At 41.7% G+C, this 21,066-nt stretch overlaps 2 long non-coding RNA genes and 2 other non-coding genes across 5 annotated transcripts; 3 read left to right on the plus strand and 1 right to left on the minus strand.

Moving 5' to 3' along the window:
- Positions 1–525: 525 nt before the first annotated feature.
- On the minus strand, positions 526–4,624 carry LOC120028640. The gene is made up of 3 exons (XR_005473493.1): positions 4,530–4,624; positions 2,483–2,536; positions 526–647 (listed from the first exon to the last, which is right to left on the minus strand). It is a non-coding gene; the product is annotated as an uncharacterized LOC120028640 (long non-coding RNA).
- On the plus strand, positions 3,660–15,622 carry LOC120028639. 2 transcript variants are annotated; one of them, XR_005473492.1, is made up of 8 exons: positions 3,660–3,975; positions 4,122–4,191; positions 9,648–9,745; positions 10,364–10,434; positions 10,977–11,048; positions 13,248–13,295; positions 13,535–13,622; positions 14,314–15,622. It is a non-coding gene; the product is annotated as an uncharacterized LOC120028639 (long non-coding RNA). The 2 variants fall into 2 exon arrangements; XR_005473490.1 differs by having other exon boundaries at positions 3,660–4,191.
- LOC120029245 lies at positions 5,640–5,894 on the plus strand. The gene has a single exon (XR_005473572.1).
- LOC120029244 lies at positions 12,700–12,967 on the plus strand. The gene has a single exon (XR_005473571.1).
- Positions 15,623–21,066: the final 5,444 nt, after the last annotated feature.

Below are 21,066 nucleotides of genomic sequence, written 5' to 3' on the forward strand. Positions count from 1 at the left end.
AAGGCCATCAGACCGGCCTCCAACCAGTACCCTGCCCTGAACTTTAGTCAATGTCACTAGCCAGTTACCACCCGGTTACTCAACCCTGCACCTTAGAGGCTGCTGCCTATTTACATAGACATAGCATACTGGTAAGTTTAATCATGTTTACATACTGTTTTACCCAATTCATATGTATAGACTGTATTTTAGTCAAGGCCTATCCTATTTAACTATTGCTGTCCATATACTATTCTATCCTATGTATTATTCAGGTGTACTACTACTATATATACAGTACCAGTCAAAAGTTTGGACATCTACTCATTCTATGGTTTTTCTTAATTTTTAAGACATCAAAACTATGAAATAACACATATGGAATCAACTAGTAACTAAAAAGGTAAATAAATCAAAATGTATTTTAGATTTTAGATTCTTCAAAGTAGCCTCCCCTTGTCTTTGTGATAGCTTTGCACACTCTTGGCATTCTCTCGACCAGCTTCACCTGGAAGGCTTTTCCAACAGTCTTGGAGTTCCCACATATGCTGAGCACTTTTTGGAGGTCAGGTGATTGTGGAGGCCAGGTCGTCTGATGCAGCACTCCATCACTCTCCTTCTTGGTCGACTAGCTATTACACAGCATGGAGGCCTATTGGGTCATTGTCCTGTTGAAAACCAAATGATAGTCCCACTAAGCGCAAACCAGATGGGATGGCATATCGCTGCAGAATGCTGTGGTAGCCATGCTGGTTAACTGTGCCTTGAATTCTAAATAAATCACTGACAGTGTCACCAGCAAAGCACCATCACACCTCCTCATTCATGCTTCACGGTGGGAACCACACATGCGGCGATCATCCGTTTACCTACTCTGCATCTCACAAAGACACGGCGGTTGGAACCAAAAATATCAAATTTGGACTCATCAGACCAAAGGACAGATTTCAACCGGTCTAATGTCCATTGCTCATGTTTCTTGGCCCAAGCAAGTCTCTACCTCTTATTGGTGTCTTTTAATAGTGGTTTATTTGCAGCAATTTGACCATGAAGGCCTGATTCACACAGTCTCTTCTGAACAGTTGATGTTGAGATGTGTGTTACTTGAACTCAATTTCAGTTACAGTTCATATAAGGAACTGTTCAATATAAATAAATTCATTAGGCCCTAATCTATGGATTTCACATGACTGGGCAGGGGCTCAGCCATGGGTTGGTCTGAGAGGGCATAGGCTTAACCACTTTGGAGCCAGGCCCACCCACTGGGGAACCAGGCCCAGCTATTCAGAATTTGTTTTTCCCCACAAAAGTGCTTTATTACAGGCAGAAATTCTCCTCAGCACCCCCATCCACTCCCCCTCAGACGATTCTGCAGGTGAAGAAGCGAGATGTGGAGGTCCTGGAGAGGTTGTGAGGCCGGTTGGACGTACTGCCAAATTCTCTAAAACGACGTTGGAGAAGACTTTTGGTAGAGAAATTAACAGTCAATTATCTGGAAACAGCTCTGGTGGACATTCCTGCAGCCAGCATGCCAATTACACGCTCCCTCAAAAATGTAGACATTTGTGGCATTGTGTTGTATGACAAAACTGCAGATTTTAGAGTGGCCTTTTGTTGTCCACAGCACAAGGTGCACCTGTGTAATTATCATCCTGTTTTATTAGCTTCTTGATATGCCACACCTGTCAGGTGGATGGATTATCTTGGTAAAGGAAAACTGCTCACGAACAGGGATGTAAACACATTTGTGCACAAAATTAGAGAGAAATAAGGTTTTTGGGGCATTTGGAAAATTTCTGGGATCTTCTATTTCAGCTCATGAAACCAACACTTTACATGTTGTGTTTATATTTTTGTTCAGTATATTAGCACAAAACAACCAGCTGTCAGTAGTCTCTGCAACATCAGGTAGAGAACGGTCTGGAGTTGACCAATGGGAAAACTTTTAATGGCATAGACAAATAACTTTCAATCAAGAGCGTCTAACCTATAGCAGAGCGCTTTTGACACACCCACTCCTTTCGACACACCCTCTGCATCGAGACCAGTACCGGACTCAGACGAAGATTTTTATGAATAAACTAAGATAGACAGCAGTCTGTCGTTTCCAATGGGAACAAATTAGTCATACTGGGCAGAACAAGCCAGGAGGTGGGCAGAGCCAAGCACAAGCTAGTGAGATCCTAGTGCGCATGTGCAATAACTCAATTTGCCTTTGCACTCCTTCTAATAAATGTGTTTTTTTACAACTTTGGCAAAAGGTAAAGTCTACAGAACTTGGACAATCATAGCAAATTCTAGTTTTGGGAACAAAAAATTGTATTGAGATCAAATGTTTCATCGATGAGAAAACTGTCTGAATGCCAAAATCCATCTCTTTCAATCTTCTCCCACTGCCGGCCAGTGGATTTCCCTCACTGCCATATTTGGTAGTGAGTGGAAATGCCAAGCGGATGCTTCAAATTTATACATCCTGTGAAATATCTGTGACTCAGCTACGTACCTGTACTTGTTTCTTTTGTTAACAAAATGTGCAGTCCGCAACACAGCGTCTAGCCTGCGGGAAATGCACACGGGAATTATTAGTTCATTTTAGTATTCTGTAAACGAACGGTATCCTTTCAGTTGAGCATACTAGTGTTACGTCTGTCTACCGGAAGTTGATTCTGTTGCTATGCAACCTCTTCAACCTCTTGCTACCAAGACATTTTTGTGTTCTTAAATTCAATCTGGAATGCCAGTGTGCTCTTAAATTCAGAGAATTTTCAGATTGTCCATTCGTAAATACTGAATGTTTCCCCTCTCTGAATGTTGAGCGCACACTGGCCGAGGGGTAGGGTTCTGACCACCACAATGGCACTGCATCTCATTATGACCATTTCACTCGCCATAGCAGAGCTGATTAGACTGCTTTCATGTTATTCAGAGCGTTGGTAACTGTGCTACTGGCAACAATTTAATTATGCTTTTTTTGCAGACTTTTACTGACACCAGCCATATTAAACGGGTGTTGAGCGTTCGTAAATTCATCAATTATTCTGCACTCTGGCACACAGATGAGAGTGCTCTGAAATCGGAGTAGATAGCCAGAGCGAATTTATGTCCATTGTGAACGCAAAACGACTATACCACTTAGCTATGAATGACGTGAATAATCAAGTCAATAAACGTTGCATAGTTAGATAGGTAGCCTGGTGGTTAGAACATTGGACTAGTAACTAAAAGGTTGCAAGATCGAATCCCCAAGCTGACAAGGTAAAAATCTGTCGTTCTGCCGCTTAACAAAGCAGTTAACCCACTGTTCCTAGGCCGTCATTGAAAATAAGAATTTGTTCTTGTTAACTGACTTGCCTAGTTAAATAAATATATATTTATAGTTGATATAATGGCAAGTTCAATGTATTAGTAGCCAACATACCGGTATCCTGTAATGATATGCAATGTGGTTCGTAAGGATAGCGTAGCCAACATAACGTGTAGTGTAAATAATGCATGAAAATGCATTACTTTAATACTTTGCTCAACATTTTCTTAACATTTGTCATAGTTAAAGCAATTCATTTGTATTCGCTCTCGTCGGACTTCGGCAGCATTTTTAACGCCATTTTATTCAAATCTGAAAATGTTGCGAAGCCACGCCCATTTCGTGAAGACTTGCATTATGGGCCATAGAAGTACGGAAATAGTGTCCTCTGCGTGTATTCTTCGTAATTTAGCGAATGTAGTATGACATCCGGGAACTTTTCACATATTAACCCTATCCATTCTATGACCAATAACCATACTACATACTCAAATTACGTCACAAATAGTACGGGTATTCAAACGCTTTCTAAAAAGAAGGAAAGCCAAAATGGTTGTAAAGTTAATTGAAGCTGGACCGACTGGAGTTGGTTAGCGAGATAGGCAGTTAACCTTGGGATATTTTAAACTGAAAAACAACAATACAGCAAACACGGAACTGTTAATTTGTGTCTGAAGAATCGTTTAGATGGTGTGAGTTGATGGTTCTCGGTTTTTTCCCTAAATATTTTATAATATTTTGGGCTTTCGTCTCGGCTGACGGATATCGACTGCCTTGATTAGCTACCATTTGCTTATTGGCTGCTAGCTATGTGGTTTTCATCAACTTTTTTTCACAGCATCAACTAACGCCAAGTTAACAGAATTGGGCAGCTGAAAACTACAGCATGTCAGGATCTGAGTGGATTTGTAAGTAGCTAACGTTAGTTACCAATATGTTCCATTCCTCTTTTTGCTAGCTACCAGCCTAACTAACGGTAATGACTTCGTGTTTGAAAACAGCTACCTAACTAGATGGCTTTAGCAGATAGACTTCTAGCTAGCTTGTCGTGCTATAGAAGTACTGTAACGTACAAACAACTTTAGTCCAACGTTAGCTAGCAAACACTAGCTACAAAGTAACTTTAAATATTTTTAGTTAGCTGGCATGTGTTAATGGTAAAGTTAACATTAGTTTGCTAGCACTTTTGCAGAGCTCACAACAACCTATGCTATACTTGTGAGAAACAAGTTTTGGTTTTTCATACCATTGAGTTTCGTCAATTTCTTCATTGTCTTTTGTTTGGTGTGGTCCTGTCAATGTTGAGTAAGGATATGCACCTGATTACGCATATAAAAGTAGGCCAAGGCTACCTGGCCTGCGCGCAAATGTAGTGCCCAATTTGGATATGTCTGACAGTATTTTTGATTATCTTAACTCAACACCACTAATGAGCTGCAGACTTTCTCAAAGTCTATTTTTCTTCACTTCAAACTGCAAGTAAACAGTCTGTTTTTAGAATCCATTGATAATGACAATAGTTCCTCGTTGTATTTGAAAAATATTTTGAGCTCTCTCCCTTTCAATAATCATTTTGCATGAAAGGGAAAAATGTAATGTTCTAATCCAATGGAAACGTCAAATTACTTGATTTACTTCATATCACTTGCACAAATAGCCTACAGCTGTGCCTGTTCCGAGTTCACTGGTGCAGTAAACTGAGGGCCCAGAATATTTGTATAAAATTGTGAGTTTCAGGCCAGACACAGTTGGTAGTTGCTACAATGTTTCAAGTACGTTGCAGACAGGTCATGCGTAGCCAATGTGATTTCTAGGATAGTAATTTTTAGCAGGATATTTTGTACCTGCAGGCTGCAATGTTATGTGATGGTTTTATGTAGGCTATTACATAGTTGGCAGTGGCAATAAGTAACATTTAGGTTTGTATCATTTTAATTTAGATTAACCAAATGACAATTTTTTTTAAATATAAAGACTATTATACATTTTTATTTTAGCCTATTACCGGCAACTTCAGGAGCGTAACGGAAGTATCTGCGAAGGCCAGCGGGAGGAGGGTCGGGAACAGGTTTTTTCCTTCTGGTTAGGCTTCATCTCTGGCTCCTTATTGAGTCATTTGTGTCGTAATTATTTAATCAAACAGCGTGCTTAAAGCATCAGACAAGCTCGGTGTATATGTAGTTGATTTTATTAAACCGCATGGGGAAAATACACTTTTTAAAATTTCCACCATTCGATTGGTGGAAAGAAGAGACGTATTGATCGAACCAAGATTGTTTTTAGTTGGGAACATCCCTAGACAGTTCTTAGGATGGGTTCAGCAGTTATAGCTTTCTATGATATGGGGTCATATGTTGGTCAATGATGTTATGTAAAAGGTCTGACGCCCAGTTCCACTCCCTGCTATCCATCGGCTCCCAACAGCCCCTGCTCTACCCCCAGCAGCCCCTTGGACACAGGGGCTGCTGACATGGAGGATAACCTCACATCCTGTGTCTCTAAGAGACCATGGCGTCACGATGTTGATGGGCATCCAACAGAACCAATCACTAAGGAGTATCAAGCTGTGGTACGGGGCTGGGCAGCTGATATCAACTTTCAAACTGAGACCATACCTGTGACCATACTCAGTGTTTTCTTTCTTGTATATTTGTAGTCCTGGATAGCCTCATCCATATTGTCAATTAAGATAATCTGAGGTGATTGCATGGGTGGTCAGAGATTCTTATTGGTGAATAGATGCTGTATGTGGGCAATGGAATAGTTCTAATAGTGCAAACCCTGCCTGTCTGACACTCAATGTATTTCAAAGGAAACCAAATATTATTGGAACCCAGGTCTGATATAGATTAGTGGTGTTGGAGGTTTGTCAGTTTACATTGGCGTGTTATGTTCAGTAGTTCCAAAACATCTGGTGATTTTGCAGAGAGCCACATCAATTTACAGTAATACTCATAATAAACATTGATAAAAGATACAACTGTTATGCATGGAATTTTAGATCCACTTCTCCTTAATGCAACCGCTGTCAGATTTAAAAAACTTTACGGAAAAAGCACACCATGCAATAATCTGAGTACATCGCTCAGACACAAAACCAAGCCATACAGATATCCGCCATGTTGTGTAGTCAACAGAAGTCAGAAATAGCATTATAAATATTCACTTACCATTGATGATCTTCATCAGAATGCACTCCCAGGAATCCCAGTTCCACAAATGTTCGATTTTTTTTAATAAAGTCCATAATTTATGTCCAAATACCTCCTTTTTGTTCACGCGTTTAGTACACAATCCAAACTCACGATGCGCGGGCAGGTTCAGGCAAAAGTTCAAAGTCAAATTACAGTTCGTAGAAACATGATTCTATACTTTGTTTGACAATCTTTAGGATGTTTTTATCATAAATCTTCAATAATGTTCCAACCGGAGAATTCCTTTATCTGTAGAAATGCAATGGAAGGCAAGCTAACGCTCACGCGCGTGGTCATCTCATGCCACTCTGGCAGACCTCTGACTCATTCAGCTCCCATTCCCCCCCTCCTTCACAGTAGAAGCATCAAACAATATTCTAAAGACTGTTGACATCTAGTGGAAGCCTTAGGAAGTGCAATATGACCCCATAGACACTGTATATTCGATAGGCAATGACTTGGAAAAACTACAAACCTCAGATTTCCCACTTCCTGGTTGGATTTTTTCTCAGGTTTTTGCCTGCCATATGAGTTCTGTTATACACAGACATCATTCAAACAGTTTTAGAAACTTCAGTATTTTCTATCCAAATCTACTAATTATATGCATATTCTAGCTTTTATGGCTGAGTAGCAGGCAGGTTAATTTGGGCACGCTTTTCCTCCAAAATTCTGAATGCTGCCCCCTACCCTAGTGAAGTTAAGGTCTGGGGAGTTTCCTGGCCATGGACCCAGAATATCGATGTATTGTTTTGGGTTTTGAGCCACTTAGTTATCACTTTTGCCTTATGGCAAGTGCTCCATCATGCTGCAAAAGGCATTGTTCGCCACCAAACTGTTCCTGGATGGTTGGGAAAAGTAGCTCTCGGACGATGTGTTGGTACCATTCTTTATTCATAGCTGTGTTCTTAGGCAAAATTGGCTTGGCTGAGAAGCAACACCACACATGAATGGTCTCAGGATGCTTTACCATGCTTTGCATGACACAGGACTGATGCTAGCGCTCACCTTGTCTTCTCCGGACAAGCTTTTTTCCGTATGCCCCAAACAATCGGAAAGGGGATTCATCAGAGAAAATGACTTTACCCCAGTCCTCAGCAGTCCAATCCCTGTACCTTTTGCAGAATATCAGTCTGTCCCTGTTGTTTTTCCTGGCGAGAAGTGGCTTCTTTGCTGCCCTTCTTGACACCAGGCCATCCGCCAAAATTCTTCGCCCCCCCCCCCCCCCCCACTGTGCGTGCAGATGCGCTCACACCTGCCTGCTGCCATTCCTGAGCAAGCTCTGTACTGGTGATGCCCCGTTCCCATAGCTGAATCAACTTTAGGAGACGGTCCTGGCGCTTGCTGGACTGTCTTGGGCGCCCTGAAGCCGCCTTCACAACAATTGAACCGCTCTCCTTGAAGTTCTTGATGATCCGATAAATGGTTGATTTAGGTGCAATCTTACTGGCAGCAATATCCTTTGTGCAAAGCAATGATGACTGCACGTGTTTCCTTGCAGGTAACCATGGTTGACAGAGGAAGAACAATGATTCCAAGCACCACCCTCCTTTTGAAGCTTCCAGTCTGTTATTCAAACTCAATCAGCATGACAGAGTGATCTCCAGCCTTGTCCTCGTCAACACTCACACCTGTGTTAACGAGAGAATCACTGACATGATGTCAGCTGGTCCTTTTGTGGCAGGGCTGAAATGCAGTGGAAATGATTTTTGGGATTCAGTTCATTTGCATGGCAAAGAGGGACTTTGCAATGAATTGCAATTCATCTGATCACTCTTCATAACATTCTGGAATATATGCAAATTGCCATCATACCATATGCCATCAATCTGAGGCAGCATACTTTGAATATTAATATTTGTGTCATTCTCAACTTTTGGCCACGACTGTGGATTGATTAAATTGTTTTTTCCCCCCTCAGTCTTAGAACAAGGCTGTAATAAAATGTGGATAAAGTCAAGGTCTGAATACTTTCCAAAGGCATTGTATGTGCGTTTTAGAGGAAGCATCTTGATGTCGCTACTAAACATAGTCCACAATGATGGCACGATTTAAAATTTTGGATTCTCAGTGCAAACAAATTAACACACTTAGTCAGATTTTGTTACCCATGTGGGATTTATCTATGGCCAAATCTGGGAATGACAGTTGCACTTATTGACCGACCATCAAATCTTAAACTGATCTAAAACATGGTTTTGGATTTAGCTATTGCTTCATTAGTAATTAAATGGCTTTTTAAAATCACATTTCTGCCAGGAACTTTGAAGTTTTGTGGAAGTTGTTCCAAAGCAAATTGATAAATGATGTGGAAACAAAATAGTCGGGACTCGACTCTTGCTCAATGTTTCCTTTTTTATTGCTTGTTTTGAATAGGCCTCATTCCATCTAATGTGAATGGGGTAGTTGGTTTGATAATTCCCAATTGTTCCCTCTATTAAGTCTACTTTTATTCGGATAGGAATATCACATACTGACCTTCTTTTCAAAGCGCCTGCGTCTTTGTGTGTCTGATCTCCACCCTATACCGTTATGTAAAATGCCAACAAGCCTGGAGACTTTGGTGTTCCATAAATCAGGATCATTAAGTTAGCCAGTGAACTTTGATAAGCAGTAAAAATGTTTGTTTTTATTATTTTTTTAAATAAACGTTGTTAGATGTCAAGTCCATTATACCATGGTAATTTCAAATATTTTTTACTTATCAGTTTGAGGCAGCATTACGATTGCTAGCAAAGAGAGGTGCAGTTGTCTTACTATAGGACTAAAATGAAGTGCGAGCTTGTTGTGTATCCTAGAAATCCCTGACTTCCATTTGCTTCCTGACAACATTTCTGACTTCCTCCCACTCCCATCACTCTGCTCTCTGTCCGTGCACTGGCTTCCCTGGGACCATTGTATGTTGTGCTATGAATTCAGTGAACATATGGTTGTATTTCAACTCCCCTGAATGTGTAGTTTTTTTTCATTGCACGTTTGAGGTGGTTACTAGTTTGGGTGAGGTGTAGAATTGTTTATCTCAATCACATAATGGGTAGTCAAGTCATTTGGGATGCAAGGTGAATTTTAGGTCAGCAGTTCTGAGCAGACCCGACTGCAATGTAGTCAATCTCAAACATGCTTGGTGATCTCTGACTGGATTGATTGACAGCTCGCATCTCTGTTGGCAGACGTCGTCCCGGGAACTGGTACGGAACCTCATCTGAAAGCACGGAGACCCCCTCCGGAGTGTGTGCTGATGTTCCCGCCACAGCCCTCTCACGTATTTGTAAGTATCTTCGTTTCATTCACCTACACACAATGTGTTTTGAGATCAGGCCAGCTCGCTCTCTCTCGCGCTCTCTCGCGAAAGGCGGGAGCCTTTTTTTAGGTCAGCAGCCCATCTGCTCTACTCCCAGCATGCTCTACTTATGCATCATTGGCCACAGAGGATGACCTCCCATCTTGTCTCTCTAAAAGAACAAGGCGTCTGATGACTGATGTCCAACATCACCCACTGTGTGTGCCATTTATATGTCTATTCAGGAAGCCCATGACGGGGAGGTGAATGCGGTGCGGTTTTAGCCCAGGCTCCCAACTCCTGGCCACCGGCGGGATGGACCGCATATTTTATTTCTGTTGCGTGCTACAATTAACACGGCCCAGACGTCACTCCCTTTCAAATGGACTGTCTCTAAGATTTGAGTAGAACTTCCTTAGGCACTGACTGGGTATGGTTCTGTAGTGTATTCGCTAGGAACCCAACTGAAGCAAATGGGTGGAAACGGGAAGGACTAACCTGAACTTATTCAATATGAAAGGCTTGTTTTCGTTGCTAAATGTTTTCCTTTGCAAAACTTTTTGCTGGGTGTGCACTAATGAATCCCCGTTTTCTTCCTTTGTGCAGGTCGCTGTGAGCCGAAGGGTGCTTTGACTGGCAGCAACGCCGGGATCACCAGTATAGAGTTTGACAGTGCTGTGAGTGTCATCCTGGTTAATATCCTACCCTGTCTAAAATGGGGGAGGGGAGACTATGATCCTGTCTCTGTTAGTACATATGTTAGTCACACGCAAAATCTGACACCACTAGCCCAATTTTGACGAAACTTCGATGAATGATGTGTCTTGCTATAGAGCTACCCCATTTCCAAAATTCCAAACTTTGAACAAGCATATCTCCTGTCCCGTTTTGAGCTTGAATTGTCACTAATTGGCTCAAGGACTGCATCATTCGTGGCAGACGACATGTTAACTGTTGCCTCGTTTGTTTTTTGCTTGTGGATGCTTGCACAGCAAGTTAAGCTGTGTCACAACTGTAGATCTTTGGTCTTTGGTGAACTGTTACAACCTGAAAATTGTACTGTTAAAAAAAATAATAATAATACTTTGGACTTGATTTGTTTCATTTTCAGTGGGCCTTTCAATGAGTAAAAAAAAAAAAAAAAGCATTGAATGACCTACCTCTGACTGCAATGATGCTTTTCCACTCCACTGTTTAACTCTGATATTGTGTGTCTCAGGGCTCCTACTTGCTGGCTGCGTCCAATGACTTTGCCAGTAGGCTCTGGACTGTGAATGACTACAGACTGAGGGTAAGTATGCCTCAGAAGGGCCCTTCTATACATCCAGAACAAAACAAACCTTATTCGCTTGTACTTATTGCTGTAGCATGCAAGTGAAGGTTCTAGGGCTGACCCCATTTAGTTGAATGTTTGGTCGATAGGCTGTTGGTCGACCACTATTTGTTTTAGTTGAGTAGTCGCATATAGATATCATTTTTTTCATGGAACATGTCTGATTTGCGCCTGTCGCGAGTGGACTAATCCATTGACTAGGTTGCGGGAATGCTATAGTCCAAGAAGGGGAGTGTGGCTAGGATGTACAAGGCACGTCTCTCTCTCCAAAATGCGATCTCCAGCCATTTTGTGAGCATTCATTGTTTCATAACTTCATTGTGAGTTGTTTGCCCTTTGATTGTTAGTGTCTATCAACTCCCCATTACATTAATCACCAGTAGTAGCCTACATTTACTGTTAATTCCCGTAATTTGTCATTTCTGCTAATGCATTCAATAATATTATTAGACTTTTTACCATTGTTGTCGGAGTGGACAGTTTTGCAGAGCTCACAACAACCTATGCTATACTTGTGAGAAAGTTTTGGTTTTTCACACCATTGAGTTTTGTCAATTTCTTCATTGTTTTTTGTTTGGTTTGGTCCTGTCAATGTTGAGTAAGGATATGCACCTGATTACGCATATAAAAGTAGGCCAAGGCTACCTGGCCTGCGCGCAAATGTAGTGCCCAATTTGGATATGTCTGACAGTATTTTTGATTATCTTAACTCAACACCACTAATGAGCTGCAGACTTTCTCAAAGTATATTTTTCTTCACTTCAAACTGCAAGTAAACAGTCTGTTTTTAGAATCCATTGATAATGACAATAGTTCCTCGTTGTATTTGAAAAATATTTTGAGCTCTCTCCCTTTCAATAATCATTTTGCATGAAAGGGAAAAATGTAATGTTCTGATCCAATGGAAACGTCAAATTACTTGATTTACTTCATATCACTTGCACAAATAGCTTACAGCTGTGTCTGTATAAAATTGTGAGTTTCAGGCCAGACACAGTTGGTAGTTGCTACAATGTTTCAAGTACGTTGCAGACAGGTCATGCGTAGCCAATGTGATTTCTAGGATAGTAATTTTTTGCAGGATATTTTGTACCTGCAGGCTGCAATGTTATGTGATGGTTTTATGTAGGCTATTACATAGTTGGCAGTGGCAATATAAGTAACATTTAGGTTTGTATCATTTTAATTTAGATTAACCAAATGACAAAAAAAAATTAATATAAAGACTATTATACATTTTTATTTTAGCCTATTACCGGCAACTTCAGGAGCGTAACGGAAGTATCTGCGAAGGCCAGCGGGAGGAGGGTCGGGAACAGGTTTTTTCCTTCTGGTTAGGCTTCATCTCTGGCTCCTTATTGAGTCATTTGTGTCGTAATTATTTAATCAAACAGCGTGCTTAAAGCATCAGACAAGCTCGGTGTATATATGTAGTTGATTTTATTAAAACGCATGGGGAAAATACACTTTTTAAAATTTCCACCATTCGATTGGTGGAAAGAAGAGACGTATTGATCGACCCAAGATTGTTTTTAGTTGGGAACATCCCTAGACAGTTCTTAGGATGGGTTCAGCAGTTATAGCTTTCTATGATATGGGGTCATATGTTGGTCAATGATGTTATGTAAAAGGTCTGATGCCCAGTTCCACTCCCTGCTATCCATCGGCTCCCAACAGCCCCTGCTCTACCCCCAGCATGCTCTAGTTGTGCATCGTTGGACACAGGGGCTGCTGACATGGAGGATAACCTCACATCCTGTGTCTCTAAGAGATCATGGCGTCACGATGTTGATGGGCATCCAACAGAACCAATCACTAAGGAGTATCAAGCTGTGGTACGGGGCTGGGCCGCTGATATCAACTTTCAAACTGAGACCATACCTGTGACCATACTCAGTGTTTTCTTTCTTGTATATTTGTAGTCCTGGATAGCCTCATCCATATTGTCAATTAAGATAATCTGAGGTGATTGCATGGGTGTTCAGAGATTCTTATTGGTGAATAGATGCTGTATGTGGGCAATGGAATAGTGCAAACCCTGCCTGTCTGACACTCAACGTATTTCAAAGGAAACCAAATATTATTGGAACCCAGGTCTGATATAGATTAGTGGTGTTCTGCGGTTTGTCAAAAGTGTTTTCCAATCTCTCCTCCCAGTGCTCAGGGCTTCAATTGTGGCACTGAATGGACCAGAGTCACCTTCAGGTGAGTGGACACCACCTTTTTATACCAATGGGTGTCCTAAATGCCACTCTATTCCCTACATGGTGCACTACTTTTGACCAGAGCCCAATCATTTGTTTATAGTTTTACTAACATTGGTCATGGTCAAATTCCCTACCATCTTCCTTGAAAGTGTGCACATGCTCACCTATCCAACCACAGTCCCATGAGTCTCCACTCGAGTGCCTTGATTTGATCCTCCCGTTTCCTTGTGTTCTCAGTCCCGATGGCAGTTATGTGGCGGGGGGCTCTGCAGGTGTGGAACATCCTGACGGGCAAGTTGGACCGCACCCTGGGCCAGAACCACTGGTCAGTTTGATATAATGTATGTACATGCCGTAATGACGTCATGTTAAATTGTGCACTATCCGTGCAACACAGCATTACTAAACTAGCCCAGAATGTTTGCTGTGTGGATCGAGCAGTCAACAAGTCGATATATGCATCGCTAGAAGCAGTGCTTAAAGTATCACTACAAACCCAGGTTTGATCACAGGCTGTGTCACAACCGGGCCGTGGCCAGGAGGCGATTCACAATTGGCCCAGTGTTGCCCAGGTTAGGGGAGGTTTTGGCCGACCAGGATTTCCTTGCTCTAGCGACTCCTTGTGGCGGGCCGGGCGCCTGCAAGCTGACTTCTCTCGCCGGCTGGATGGTGTTTCCTCCGACACATTGGTGCGGCTGGCTTCCGGGTTAAGCAAGCAGTGTGTCAAGAAGCAGTGCGGCTTGGCAGGGTCGGGTTTCAAAGGAAACATGGGACTCGAGAGGCGAAAGTCGAGGGCCATCGCTGCAAGTCCCCTACGGACGAGACTAACAACCAATTGGATATCACGAAATTGGGGAGGGGGAAAAATGAAGAAAATCCTCTATGGTGCTGTCATAGAAGCCATTATGGCACAGATGAAGGGAACTTTCTCCATCTCTGAGGTAAGGGGTACCTACCTTCTACCTGAAACTCCTGTTCTGCTCAATTCTGAAGTTCTGTTTTCTCTTCTCTCTCAGCTCGGCCATCAACTCTGTGTCCTGGTCACCGTCGGGAACCTACGTGGTCAGTGTGGAGAAAGGCAGCAAGGCCGTGCTCTGGTCCGACATGTGATTGGCTCTGCTCTAGCCCTCTGCCATTGGCTGACTGTCTGTCTGGACTGTTCAATGGGGGCACAGACTGGACAAGGGGTTCTCTAGCCCCACCCTCTAATGTCCGATCCCCCCCCATTACTTTCCCTCACTGGCATTGGACCATTCTGTGCTCAAATGTGTGGGGGGTGGCTTGCCAATAGGAAGGAGGTCATCTGGTGGCCCATGGGTGGGCAGCAGAGAATTAGTTGGTGTCCAGTTGGAAGTGTCAGTGGAAGAGCCATGAAGGCAGTTCTCTTTAAGTAAAACGCTATCATATATCCATTTGAAATGATATCCAACCAAGGTGAGTGAGTCACAGTGGAACTTATAAAACAGTTGCCAAATTGCCACTATAACCAGAGCTGAATAATCTGTTTTTACAGCTGCAATTGGACACGTCGTCAGTTTTACATGACCTTGGGTTGGGCATAGGCTTTTAATGTTGAAGTCTGTCAGCTTTTGAAAAACTGGGCCCAGGAGAAGCAATCTGATCGGATTCCCGCCATCGGATAGAATTAAATGCACAGAAATAGAATGGGTGTATCATTGACTTGAATGGGGATGCCCGTTTGATTCACACTATTTCTATACATTTAATCCTACCCAATTGCCGAGCATTGAAATTGTCAGGGGTCATTTAATACTGTAGTTCAGTGCTCTTCAACCCTTGTCCTGGCTACCCACAGGGCCTGTTAGGTGGTCCTTATAGCTATGCACCAACACTTCACATCAAGTACTTGAACTGGGCTGGAGAAAAAGCATGGGTCCATGGGATTGAAAAACACTGCTGTAAGGAGTGTGAAGACATGTTGTTGTGGACAAGACTACACACAATTCTCCATAAACTCATGTGCCAATCACAATGAACATGCCCTCGTGCGCACACACAGGATCAACGGGTTGAGGCTAGTGCCCCGTTTATTGTAGTCTGGCAAAAAAGCACACGATTATGAATCTACATTCCTCCGTCTAAATCATAATCATACATGAAAGGCCAAATGTAGCTATATTAACACGATGAACGTATAGTTTTACATATAATCAGTTCAGAGAATACTTTATTTTACAGTAACGTGAACCAAGGCTCAAATGGATGGCGGCATTTGCGCAAAACTGAAAGCGCGATCCAACGCATTTAACCATGGAAAGAAGTCTGGGAATATAAACAGTGTAGCTATTCCCGCCGCAATGCAATCAAACAAGCGAAATGCCAGTACAGGGACAAGGTGGAGTCGCAATTCAAAGTCTTACAATCTCTCTCCACCAGGTGTAGCACTTCTCATTTAAAAACAAGAAATGGACAGTGACAAGGGGGGATACCTAGTAATTTTTTTCGTCATCATTTTCTAAGATCACTTAAGCACCGCCCAAAAAACCCGATTCAAATTCGACACAAACCTTCAAATAGGTATGTAATGACACATTTTAGAGGTGATAAATTGGACAGATTGAGTGAAAAAAAAAAAAAAAAAATCCCACAGACATCTGTCCTTCTCACTATCACGCATTAGTTTCGCTTCCCCACCCGATACTTTTTAAAAGACCCGACATGGCTCATTGCCTGCTTGAATTATGCAGAAACAGGCAGTGTTTAGGTCATGTAATCGATTTTGTTGGAAAGGGGAGAAATTGTGCTTTACAATGGTGTTGATCTGGAAGTATTACGTTTTTGGCGCTAAAATAAGGGCAATTGTACGGACCAAGGCGATGTGTGAGTTTACATTACTTGGTTATTGTGCAGCGGAGGAAAAAAATACCTGTATGCCTATGGATGTGTAGCTAGCTATCTTAACGATCTGTGTAATGACCCAAATGTTTGGTATACATGTTAGTTCAGAACCTAGCTATGAACCTTAGCTATCATAGCCAGTTGTATCAACTTAAACAGTCTGAATGACATTAATGAAGCCTATGGACTGAGTAGTAAATAATATAATTTTGTGCCAAGGATGCAAGTCGTATATACATGTGGTTATTACCATGCATGGGATCCCCACATTGTAGCATGTACATTTAATATATTCACTGATCATGTACTCTACCTTGGCAAATAAAAGGTGCAGTTCAGGTATGAATGTCTTTGAGATTTCAGTCATATCCAATACCAGGAGTATGAAATTCCAGTCTGAATGATGCTGTGTCTGCATGTATGTATTACAATTGTACACTTCAGTGTTTACCAATCTTGGTCCTGGGTTATCAATGGTTGCACATTAACTATTAGACTAGAAACAGGATTTAACTAGTTAAAGGGTGATTTGTAATTCATATATACAGATAATTATAAAAAATAAAAAAAATCAGATTGATCAGATAAACAGGATAGGTGTAGTATTTAATCAAATGAGACTTAATTTCAACCAGTAGAGAATGTGAAACGCTTTATTGAAAGTTCATTATCCAAGTGTTAAATACATGCATTATTAATATTATAAATACAAGTTTAATCTGTACTTCAATGCACATCTGTTGTGCATTATAAAAACATAGGAAGAAAGGTGTAAAAGACAGAAAGGGATAGAGGTAAGACATTGGAGCAGGGAAGGCAGCATATAATTAATGAATTACAGTGCAACCCAAATATTCTCTCGGTTCATCACAATTACGTAACCTTTGGGCTGACTATAGACACGTATCTTAAAAGCGGGTGAGGTGGTGATGGGACTGGGGGTTGGCATCCTCTCCCATCAAAACATATCTGCAGACGAGAGACATAACATGTTTAAGCCTTGTTTTTATTTTAACATTGTTAGTCATAATCAGGAGGTGAAATACAAAACTGACCTTGGATCATTAACTCTGGGACTTCTGTACTTCAATGTAAAGCATTTCTTTAATAATACTTCCTGTTGACCAGACCAGGTGACCTCTCATCTGATCGTGCTGTGCCCTCTATGTAGCCAGTTCAGATGCGGGAAGGGTTCACCGACACAGCTGATTTAATCTAGAGGATTTAGGGAGAAGAGAGAGGGACTTTTTGAGAAAATAAGGTAGTTAAAGACACCGTGTTCAACAGGAATCTGTGTGTGTGGCCTCACCTGGTGTCCACACCACACTAAGTTGCTGCAGAGTCCTTTATGCTGATAAACATGCAGACACACGAGGACAAACAATATAGCGTAGTTATAGAAATAATGAAGTGTCTTACTATTCACCATGGTTGGCCCTCTTGCCTGTTCTTTGAAGGTGGAAGGAGCCACAGTTATACACCTGAGCCTGCTTACCGCACAACACAATCCATCAATCAGATTGATACATGACTGTGGGTTATAGGGCGTCTAAATGTTCTACATTTTCTCAATATGGGTGATTTTAAAATAGCCTGTTTTGTTTTTGTACAGACATCACACCCTTACCTAAACAGCACCCTCACCTGAGAAGTAGAAATCAAAGGGAGAGAAACTGGGAATTTAATAACTGCAGTTGACATAGCTAAGTAAATGGAAGAATATTTTTATTGCAATGTGAATGACTCTTAAAAGAGCCTTTGGTTGTGCATAGTGTAGTCTATGGTGTTGCCAAGGAACAGCACCCTCTTCGAAGAAGTAGGAGGTGAAGATCTCCCGCACACGGATTGCCTCTTGCTGCGTTGTTGGACCCCAGCCTTGAAACATCCTGCAGAGCAGCAGACTTCTCCTCTGGCACACAGCGGCGAGCTGCAGGTCCCCTCCTGGTCCACCCTCATGAAGTTATGCAGGACACAGGTAGCTTTCACACACCTGAATTCCTCCAGGAGGCAGTCCCAGGTGGCCCTGGTCACCAAACCCTGCAATGCCCTACACATTAACTGTAGGCAATTGTTTTGAAGGAATCTCCAGCTACAAGGTATCTGTAGGAATATGGAAGACAATGTAATAATTAGACTTTTACATCACCAGGTCATTGTGGACAACTAAAGTATAATATCCCTGATAACAAATCATAACATTGGATTGATAGATCCATGGGCACACATGTGTAGCATGTGACAATAACAGGATCATATCAAGGATAGCGTCACAAATTAATACATAAATACCACTTGAAGCTTGATGAGTTGATCATTTGAATCAGCTGTGCAAAAACAAAAATGTGCACCCCTTTGAGTCCCCAGGACTGAGAACCACTGCTCTTCATATGTAGACAGGCTTTCATAGCTCTTTATCTGAGGACAGAAAACCTCACAAGAAACAGACTTCATTATAGTCAAATTACACCTCACTGAATATTATGTTGCTGTTATCCCCATCCTCACTTCTAGGGACAGGAACTACACAAAAGTACCTGCCCTATCCAGAATAGCCTACTCTCTCACTGATAGTTGGGGCTTCTATCCTATCACCCTCCTCCATGGTTGTTAGCTAGCTACCTATCTACAAATTAATTTAGTTCGTTTTTTTACAGTGATAAATACATCAAGATAGCTAGCTAATATGAAGTTAGGTAGATGGTGATATTTAATTCACTTAGCTAGCTATCTATACAGTATGTGAAGTTAGCTAACGTAAACTCACCCCATTCCGTACAAATGTGCGCAACCGCAACATTCAAACGAGGCTACAAAGAAAACTAATGGGACTGTAGAGACTGTTGACTTCAAAATCGGGGGTGTGAACTAGGTTTCTATTCAAGCGTTGATCGACATGGTAATGGCTCTATAGTATTGGAGAAAAGTTGAAAAAAACGGACCCTCCGTTACATTGTGTCATGTCGAACGTACAGCACGCATAAAGCAACTATTTCTGTCTTACAATCTCTCTCCACCAGGTGTAGCACTTCTCTCATCGTTTAAAAACAAGAAATGGACAGTAAGGGGGGATACCTAGTCATTTTTTGCGTCATCATTGCATGCGATCATCATTCTCAAAGCCGCTGTTTACTTCTAAGATCACTTTAGCACCGCCCTAAAAACCCGATTCAAATTCGACACAAACCTTCAAATAGGTATGTAATGACACATTATATAAACTCTTTATAGTGTTTTATTTACATTTTAGAGGCGATAAGGTGATAAGTTGGACAGATCGAGTGAAAAAAAGCAATTTTCCCACACAACATCTCTCCTTCTCACTACCACGCATTAGTACCGCTTCCCCACCCGCCATTTTTAAAAAGACCCGACGGGGCTCAATGCCTGCTTGAATTATGCAGAAACGGGCAGCGTTTAGGTCATGTAATTGATAATGTTGGAAAGGGGAGAAATTGTGCTTTACAATGGTATTGACATTACAGTTGGTCTGGAAGTATTACGTTTTTGGGGCGCTAAAATAAGGGCAATTGTACGGACCAAGGCGATGTACGAGTTTACGTTAGCTCATTTAGCAGCTCATTTGAGTTAGCCAACACTGTAGCTAGTTAGCTAATAATACATTTTCAAAATGTATTTACTTACTTGAATAGGTCCTCCCAGCTATCTGTACAATTGGAAACAGGGCAGAAAAGTTTGTTTGTCACCAGAGCATTTAGAGGATATTACTATTGAACTATGTACCCATTAATAACTAGACCTTCATACAAACTTGCTATGCTGAATTCTTAACGCACAATCGAACATGCTGCCAGCACGCCTACAAGCGAGTCACAATGGGCGGCCTAAGTGGCAATTTGCAGAGCATCAAACCGCAAGGCTCTCCAGAGGGTGGTGCGGTTTGCACAACCCATCACCAGGGGCAAACTACCTGCCCTCCATGACACCTACAGCACCAGATGTCACAGGAAGGCCAAAAGGATCATCAAGGACATCAACCACCCGAGCCACTGTCTGTTCACACCGCTACCATCCAGAAGGCGAGGTCAGCACAGGTGCATCAAATCTGGGACCGAGAGACTGAAGAGCAGCTTCTATCTCAAGTCCATCAGACTGCTAAACAGCCATCACTAACTCAGAGAGGCTGCTGCCTACATTGAGACCCAATCACTGGCCACTTTAATAAATGGATCACTAGTCACTTTATACAATGCACTCTAAATAATGCCACTTTAATAATGTTTACATATCTTACATTACTCATGACATACTGTATTTTATACCATCTATTGCACCTTGCCTATGCCGCTCGGCCATCGCTCATCCATATACTTACATGTACACATTCTCATGCACCCCTTTAGATTTGTGCGTATTAGGTAGTTGTTGGGGAATTGTTAGAGATTACTGCACTGTCGGAACTAGAAGCACAAGCATTTCGCTACACTTGCATTAACATCTGCTAACCATGCATGTGACAAATACATTTGAATTGATTTGAAAATAGGAGTAGCCACAACAACCAGCTAGCTTCAGAGATAGCATTATAAAAAATACATTTAACACAGTAAATAAATTACAACATAGGTGTTCAAGTTAGAATTAGACTATTATGAACATACATTCCTAAAGTACCAATTAGTTAGCCAGCATCACGATACAAAATACAGATAATGAGTTTGATTCATATACATTTGTAAAGCACTTTATACAGTTAGACTAGACTTGTATAAAGATATGTTATAACACAAAAAGGAGCCGAGCACAACTTTCTACAGCACATGCCACCTTCGCCATAATCACAAATCAGGGGTGTCAATCTCATTCCATGGAGGGCCCCCTAGTGTCTACTTGTTTTAGTTTTTTCCTTTCAATTAACACCTAGACAACCAGGTGAGGGAAGCGCCTTACTA

The sequence above is a fragment of the Salvelinus namaycush genome, chromosome 34 (genome assembly GCF_016432855.1).
Source record: "Salvelinus namaycush isolate Seneca chromosome 34, SaNama_1.0, whole genome shotgun sequence".
NCBI lineage: Eukaryota > Metazoa > Chordata > Actinopteri > Salmoniformes > Salmonidae > Salvelinus > Salvelinus namaycush.